Raw genomic sequence first — 9,019 nt, 5'->3', positions numbered from 1 at the left:
TTGGGTAGCGTTTAGTGGTGCAATGGCGTTTATTATAAATTTTGACTTCGAAACGTTTACTGATTGATCATACAAATGTGAAGCAAAGAAAGCCATGTGTGTGTGTGTGTGTGTTTGTGTGTGTGTGTGTGTGTGTGTGTGTAAAATTAGAGCTTCACGATGTGTGGTAGTCAGGATTTTAGACGAGAATTATCTGAAGGTTTGACGTTTATATAATCACTCCAGTAGATGACGAACGTTGTCAAATTGAAACTGTTGTCTACAAATCAATCATTATAATATAAGGTTAGACTATAACCAGCAAAATTAAATATTTTGAATCATTAAGATAAAAAATATTCAGAAAACTCAAAATGCATGCGTAACATGATTGATATAAATAACACGAACATGATTTACATAAAGTGGCCCGCCCAAAAAACACAATCAAGTCTTGACAAATCAGTTTTCTCTCCGACAAAATGTTATTGAAGAGACAGCTATTTCTGTTTTGAATCAGATCATTCTCGTTTAATTTCATCGTTTCAATTTATTCATCACATAAGGAGCGACATAAATTCAACAACAAGGTATTAATTAATCCAAGTTACGTCAATTTTGTTTAAAGCTGTATTAATGATACTGTTGAACAGTTTGGCATTGATCAAAAGAAAAACTCCAATACTTGTCAAATATATGTTTTCTGCCAATGATCAAACATTTGGGGAGACCATTAAAGTGTGAACGCGGAGCGAAAACATTTTGTTTCTTATGCATCATAAAAACGAACGAACGACAAAAAGTTAGAGTAATTGATAAAAAAATTCTAGAAGATTTTTGCTCTTTGGGCATATATTTTCTGAATGTACTGAAAATGAAGAAAATTAAAAGATTTGTGTGAACACAAGTCTATATTTTTGAACACAAAAATAAAGGGTATTAAAATGAAAGGAAAGGCAGATGAAAATTGGAACGTGGAAAAAGAAGTAATCTGGAGAAAACAATTGCATTATTAATCTTTTTTCAAAGATTGTAATATATTACGGAAATGAAACCACCGATTGCTCAACTTATTTTCGATGACAATAACCAACATATAACACGACTTTCATTCGATGACAATAACCAACATATAACACGTCTTTCATTCGATGACAATAACCAACATATAACACGACTTTCATTCGATGACAATAACCAACATATAACACGACTTTCATTCGATGGCAATAACCAACATATAACACGACTTTCATTCGATGACAATAACCAATATATAACACGACTTTCATTCGATGACTCTGGACATACGGAAAGACCACTAACCCTGCAGAGATGTACATCAGCAGTGAAGAAGATGGATCAAAAGTAGAGTTGTATAGGTGTTGTTTTTGATTGATATATGATCGGATACTAGTTATTAAACACCTTATGAAAAAGCATGAAGTGCTATTGCACTCCGAAAAAGTCAATTGTGTCAAAAATAATTAAAATCCGGATTTATGGTAGCTTTACTTATTGGGTGCTGTACTGGTTTAATTGTTCAACCATATTATTGAATACACTGAATAAATAAAAAAACGAGATCTGGATTAATAGTGTGTTTAGACTTTGAATAAGCTTTTGAATCTGTTCAATATTGAATATTACTGAATTTCTGGGAATTCGCACATCGGTTTAATTGTTGTGATACTAATATATCAGGCTGTTTTCTAAATAATGGTAATCTATTAGCTTTCTTTCCTGCTGAGCCTTGCGTAGCAAGGAGACCTTCTGTCACCACAACTTTTTTTTTTAAATTTCGTATAAGGAATGCAATAAACAACCATCTATTGACATAATTAATCTCTTATTTATGTATATTTGATTGATCAAAATGCAGACGAATCCGCATTAAGTTTGAGAGATGAATACTATTCTCACAGTAAGTCCTTGATCTTAATTGTTTTGAATGCTTCTTGTTCCTATTAAACGGTAATTTTTCGGAAAATAACATAGTAAAACATAAACTCAGTTTAGACTGGTGCAAAAAGCGTCAGTGGTAAAACGAAGAGGACTGAAAAGGCTACATGATTGAATCGTGGTGGTAATTTAAAATTATTAATAATAAAATACAGTCTGAATGACGAATATTTCCAGACAGATACTTACGTTGTCAAGTTACACTTGATTAACCCCCCAACCCCCACCCCACCCCCGAAACTAGACACTACATGAAGAGTGGAGTTTTCGACATTTGCCATTAATCAGAAAGATATGTGTAAACAAAACATTAACATAACTTAGTTTGCTAATTTTAAGTGGCTTACTTACCTCAACACCTAAATATTATCTTCTTTGAATTTGAATGGAACATAAGAGGATTATACAATTAAGAGAACCAATTAGACAGTCCAAGCCTACATATGCCCATTATTCATTCGTTTTGTAGAGCATTTGTCACTGGAGTCCTTGAGGAAGACTTTAACATTAACACTAGTGTTATACAGATAAATGATTTACTTAACGCTAGACAATGTAACTACACTAGAAGGTACGTAATATAATGGACTAGTCAGTAGTAAATATAGTTATCTCCAGAGAAAAGACTCAGCACCTTTTTATCAGGATTTTGGTAATAATGTTTAGTCGAATTCTGAGATGGCATCGACAAGTGAATAGAAACTTCTGTGTCAAAGACTGGCATAACACATTTCTTATACAATTCACTGTCATGATGATACAATATTCCTAACATTTCAGTTTTATATCACAATATACTCTTAACCCAGTTGTGACTGTCATGTATTTGTTGACCCAATCGTGGCTGTCACGTATTTGTTGACCCAGTCGTGGCTGCCATGTATCTGTTGACACAGCAGTGGCTGCAGTGTATCTGTGGACCTAGTTACGGCTGCCATGTATGTGTTGCCCCATTCGTCGCTGTCACGTATTTGTTGACCCAGTCCTGGCTGCCATGTATCTGTTGACCCAGTCCTGGCTGCCATGTATCTATTGACTTAGTAGTGGCTGTCATGTATATGTTGCCCCATTCGTCGCTGTCACGTATTTGTTGACCCAGTCATGCTTGTCATCTATCTGTTGACTCAGTCTCGGCTGGCATGTATATGTTGACTCGGTCTTGGCTGTCATGTATATGTTGATTCAGTCGTTGCTGTCATGCATTTGTCGACCTATTCTTGGCTGTCATAGATCTGTTGGCTCATTTGTGGCTGTCCAGTATTTGTTGACTCAGTCCTGGCTGTAATGCAATTTATTGACGTAGTCGTGGCTGCCATGTATCTGCTGAACTAATCTGGCCTGTCATGTATCTGTTGAACCAGTTGTGGCTGTCATGTATATGTTGCCTCAGTCGTGGCTGTCATGTATCTTTTGATCCAGTCCTGGCTGTGAGGTGTCTGTTGACTCACTCGTGTCTGTCATTTATCTTTTGCATTAGTCGTGGCAGTAAGGTGTCTGTTGACTCACTCGTGTCTGTCATTTATATTTTGCATTAGTCGAGGCTGTCATGTATCTGTTGCCTCAGTCGTGGCTGTCGTGTAGCGCTTGACTGACTCAGTCTTTGCTGTCAAGTATCTTTTGACCTGGAGGTTTCTGTCATATATCTATTAACCCAGTTGTGGCTGTCTTGTTTATGTTACCTCAATCGTGAATGTCATGTTGCTGTTAGTCTAGTTGCGGATGTCACGTATCCGTTGGCTCAGTCTTGGCTGTCAGTCTTAAAGTGAAGTTGTTTAAAAAGTTCATTGGCTTGTATTGAAATAGTAATCTTTATGTGTGGTAGTTGTTTCTGTATCTGTAAATACGTGTGTACTATGTATATTTACAAGACATGATGATTTACGTGGATTAGGTTCTATACTAATCTATATTTGTATACTTATCTCCAGCGAAATAAGACAAAACTTTATTACATGTCTTTTTAAATAATGTTTGATCAAATTTAGAAATTTTCTAAGAAATATGACATCGACGTGTGCATGGAATCTTTTGTGCAAAAGACTGATATAACATATTTCTTATACAATTCAATGTCAGTGATGATGAAATGTTTCTAACATTTCAGTTTTATATGACAATGTCAAGTATCTTTTGACCTAGAGGTTTCTGTCATATATCTGTTAACCCAGTCGGGCTGTCATGTATCTGTTAACCCAGTCGTGGCTGTCATGTATCTGGTAACCCAGTCGTGGTTGTCATGTATATGTTAACCCAGTCGTGGCTGTCATGTATTTTTTTAACTCAGTCGTGGCTATCATATATCCGGTAACCCAGTCGTATCTGTTTAATCAGTCGTAGATGTCATGTATATTTTAATCCAGTCGTGGCTATCATGTTTATGTTGACTATATCGTAGCTGTCATGTATCTGTTAACCCAGACGTGGCTGTCATGTATTTGTTGACTCTATCGTAGCTGTCATGTATCTGTTGATACAGTCGTGGCTGTCATATTTGTTGACTCTATCGTAGCTGTCCTGTTGTTACGGTCATGACTGTCAGATATATGTTGACTCGGTCGTGGCTGCCATGTATCTGTGGATCTTGATATGTCTGCCAATAATCAGTTGCCTCAGTCGTGGATGTCGGTCTTAAAGTGAAGTTATTGACCTGTTGAAAAGGTTCATTGGCTTCAGCAGCAGAGGGGGTCTATCCGACAAAATCTCCGGTCGGTCTTTTTGAAGAAACGAAGCTTCCTACGAAAAATGAAATTTTCTCTAAACCTTGTCGGATTGACCCCCTCTACTGTTGCTCGTAACTGAAATAATTACCTTTGAGTGTGGTGGTTTTTATTCCCCTTTAAATATCTACATTTACAGTATGCTTGAAAATAGCTAATGTACGTGGAAAAGCATGTATGCTAATCTCTGTACTGTACATTAATCTAAAAGTCCATCACCTGATGTGAAGTCTCCGGTAGTGAAAACACATTAGAAGTATCGTCCATTAAGCTGGGGCTCTCCAACACTTTTGGAATTTCCTTAAATTCTCCAAAATCTGCATATTGTTCACCCCTGTTTGTAAACATTTTAACGTCGATTATTTAAAATACCAAACAAAAAATGTATTGGCTGAGATGACTATTGCAATAACTTTTGAAATCCAGTCGTAACAAGGACATCAGAGGACACTTACAGAATTACGTTTATGTTAGGTTACTGATGGTATTTTATACTGTTGTGTTAGAGAATATCAATTTTGTGTTTGCTTTCGTTTACCTTAATATAAAATAGATATCAAATATTTAAAAAAAAATTGATAAACTCTACCGAACTAATAATATTATGTCTTTAACTTCGAGAAATATCATAAATTAAAACATTAATAGCCGGGGGATTATAAGAAAACAATATTTAAAGGCATATTCAAAATATGATGGTTGTTGAGATTACAGTAACGTTGCTATCACAACTGAGAATACATCTACTAGCCTATACTATTTTGTCCCTTTTCAATTATTTCTTGTTTATGTTATATGCTAAATCTCCCATTTTGAGGCAGGTAATGATTTTCGCGAAAGTTTTTTTGTTATGAATAACAAATCTGCTCAGCTCATATGAAAAGCGTCTTTTAGTTAAGATATAAACTTCTTAATTTTTCATGGAAGTTTGAAAGACAATATAATACACAATCCAACCTATTACACTGAATATTTAACAGTACTGATCAAATTTTTCCTAACTAAATTTCAGCTAAGCTTGCTCTGCGAAGGATAACATGTGGTACGATAGACTTATACACACATTTACAATAAATGAACTGAACGAAATAAAAAAATAAGAACGGATTCATTTGAGTTAGCTATTTATATCATGTTTAAAGAAATGTGATAGATTACTTGCAACGAATCTTAATATTGTTTAATTTTGGTACTGAGTCAATGTCTGGATTAGGTGAGTAACAAAGCTAACAAAATGCCAGATAAAAATATCAACAACAAATCACATGCATTAATGCAATGACAAACATTTTCTGTCGTTTAGCGTTATTTGCAATGTCAACCACTATATTCCTTTCTGCGAACAGTCATGAATAATCGTTTTCGCGAACGATCTATCATAATAAATATATTCAAAATCTATTTGTATGATTGCAACAAAAATATTTTCAAGGACAAGGGTAAAGGTCTGCATAATTCATCGTTGAATCAACGAGCAGCGTTTTTCTTTGCTAAGGCTATGTCAGATAATTAATTTCAAAACATCATTTGTTATCCTTCCACCACAAGGCTTCCGGCAGAAGGATCTTGTCTAGCTTTCATCAATTTGAAGAAGAAAAAAAAAAAAAAAACAATTAAAATGGCTAATACTGTTCATATGCCGTGCAGTATTACAACACAATAAAAGGGGCTTATTAATAAATTATTGTTTAGTGACAATAATGATTTCTTGTAGGGTTTATGTTTGTTTTTATGTTATTAGTTTGTTTTCTTGTTTTTTTCTGCGTGTACGAAGTGCACGCTATAGAATGATCCCGTTATCATGTCTCCGGTATGCAGGCCTATCTCTTGGACGCCGCCACATCGATACAGAATGCTTGTGATTAGACTAGTTCACCTTCTGATTTTATACAAGACACATAAATTAGAGGAACATACTACTCGGAAACCAGAATTCATATTTCAATCAACATTCTAATACGCCAGTATTTGCTTTCCTAACAAGCTTGACTCCTTTGACCATACTTACATGGGGGAGGGTGTAGTAAGGTGGTATTTCGAAACCCATTCATGTACAAAGAACTGATAATCTGTATGCAGTTGCTTTACATGTTAGGATGGTAGCATTTAGTAATAGGATATATTTTGAGATTGTTTGATAGCTATGGCATAGTGAATGTTAATTTAAGATTTGAATACTGTTTAAACAATGTAACAGTTATTTATTGTAAAGACAATGCGAAAACAGACTGGGATCCGAAACTACGCAAGAGAATATTGGAAAGTTATTCAGTATCAAGCTGGACTACCATTCCTATCACATAGACTATGAGCAATAACATGTATACCGAAAGAAGGCAAATCTAAATTAGGATACTGAAGTTATTTTTTCACTTTTGGATGAAGTTGTAAAATAGCGTCAAACACAACTGCAAACAGAATAAAACAAGTTTTGCAAAACTTAATAAATGGAACCCACTGGTTCTAGGAAGGTCCGTTTCATATAAGAGTATACTTGATATTTCATGATATTATTGACAACAATACAAACAACATCAGGGTTGATACTATCTTTGTTTTAAATCTCGTTTGACTCCAATGAATGTTAAGTATTGTATTATGCATTGTTTTAAGTGCTGTTATAATACTGAGGGAGTAGTACGATATGAAGACCCTCTCTTACCGTATCCTTTTATAATTACTGCTGAGCAATCATGCTTAGCACAAAAATTACCCTTCCATTAACGGAATTATAATTAACAATTCTGAATAATGAGTTAGTCGATACGCAGATGACTAGACAATAATTCTGAATAACGAGTTAGTCAATACGCAGATGACTCGACACTTATTCTGAATAATGAGTTAGCCAATACGCAGATGACTCGACACTTATTCTGAATAATGAGTTAGCCAATACGCAGATGACTAGACACTTATTCTGAATAATGTGTTAGTCAATACGCAGATGACTAGACACTGATTCAGAACGAAGATGAATATTCTGTGCAATACAATTCCTTAAATTAATGGATTTGTTTAGCTCCTTGCTCTGATTTAAAGGTCAAATTTGAGACAAAATAACAATAACTAAACCAAACCAAAACAAAACAACCTTTTATAGTTTTTCATGGTATGAAAAGAGTATGTGCTGAAGAGAAAACGGACTGATCACCTTTATGATAGGATAGAATCATGCAAGTATTTTTAAAATATTGACCATGTATGACAATCTTTATAAGGAAGTGGCCACACTATTTACTTATTCGGGGAAAAATGCACTCCATTAAAGGTACTTAATAATTAGTCACTTCGACATGCGTCAATAACTTGAATGATATGAATGATCCAAACTTGAGCCCTACCAAACAAAAGAAGAAAAAAATAATAATAAAAGAACCGAAAACAAAACAAAAAACAACAACAATCCACCCAATTCCCTCCCCCAACCCCCCCCCCCCCGCGAGACAAATTAAGGTCTAAATTTAAATGTTTAAATAATTTGAAACACAGATTGTTTTATTTATACATCACTATTATGCAACCAAAGAACACGAAAAAACAAGAGGATTACTTACCAACAGGTTGGGAATTTTCGGTAAATAGTTCCGTAATTACTGCCTTGGTAACATAAGGAAAGATTAAGGGAAGGAAGATGAAAAGAATGTGTAAAACTGAGATGATGGTTAGAATGAAGGTGAAAATGATGACAAAGACGAAAATAAGTGAATTACGATTTTTGTATTTTTCTTATTGTGGTTGATATTGCTGTGACTGCATATTCCGAGAATAAAAATAGCGAGTCATTATAATGTTCAGTCTAATGCAAAATATATAAATGATGTGTAAAACAAGGTAACAGTTATTCTTTGCAAAGTCTACAAATCCAGCTCAGCTGGATAGGTTCTGAGCATATCACAGTTTGAATGTATTGGTTTTACTTTATCTGTATTAGCTTGTACCATTAAGGTATCAAAGTCACATTTGCCAGAATAAACGTGCACGGTGCATGTGTGTGCATATGTCTGTGTTATGCGCATTTGTTACACATTTGATCAGCGGTTTGGAAATGAAAACATAACAATGTTTAATTGCACGAGAGAGAGAGAGAGAGAGAGAGAGACTGGAACTTGTCACAAGCCATCCATCAAAACCTATAATCTGATAAAATATATTATCAGATACAAATTAAAATGTTGTGGTCTTTTAAGATAGGTTGTCTTCACACACTATTACATTTTATTCTTTTATCTCTTAGGACGCTTGCGTTTGAAGACCGTTTGTTGGAACAAGAGTTCAGTCCTAAATATATTATGAATTAGCACAAGACCCTGGCATAAAAAAATTGTCATACTATGAAAAACATAAGCAAAATATTGGTG

This window comes from Sinohyriopsis cumingii, chromosome 15 (assembly GCF_028554795.1).
Source record: "Sinohyriopsis cumingii isolate HCF-2022 chromosome 15, ASM2855479v2, whole genome shotgun sequence".
Classification (NCBI taxonomy): domain Eukaryota; kingdom Metazoa; phylum Mollusca; class Bivalvia; order Unionida; family Unionidae; genus Sinohyriopsis; species Sinohyriopsis cumingii.
This window is presented reverse-complemented; position numbering follows the sequence as displayed.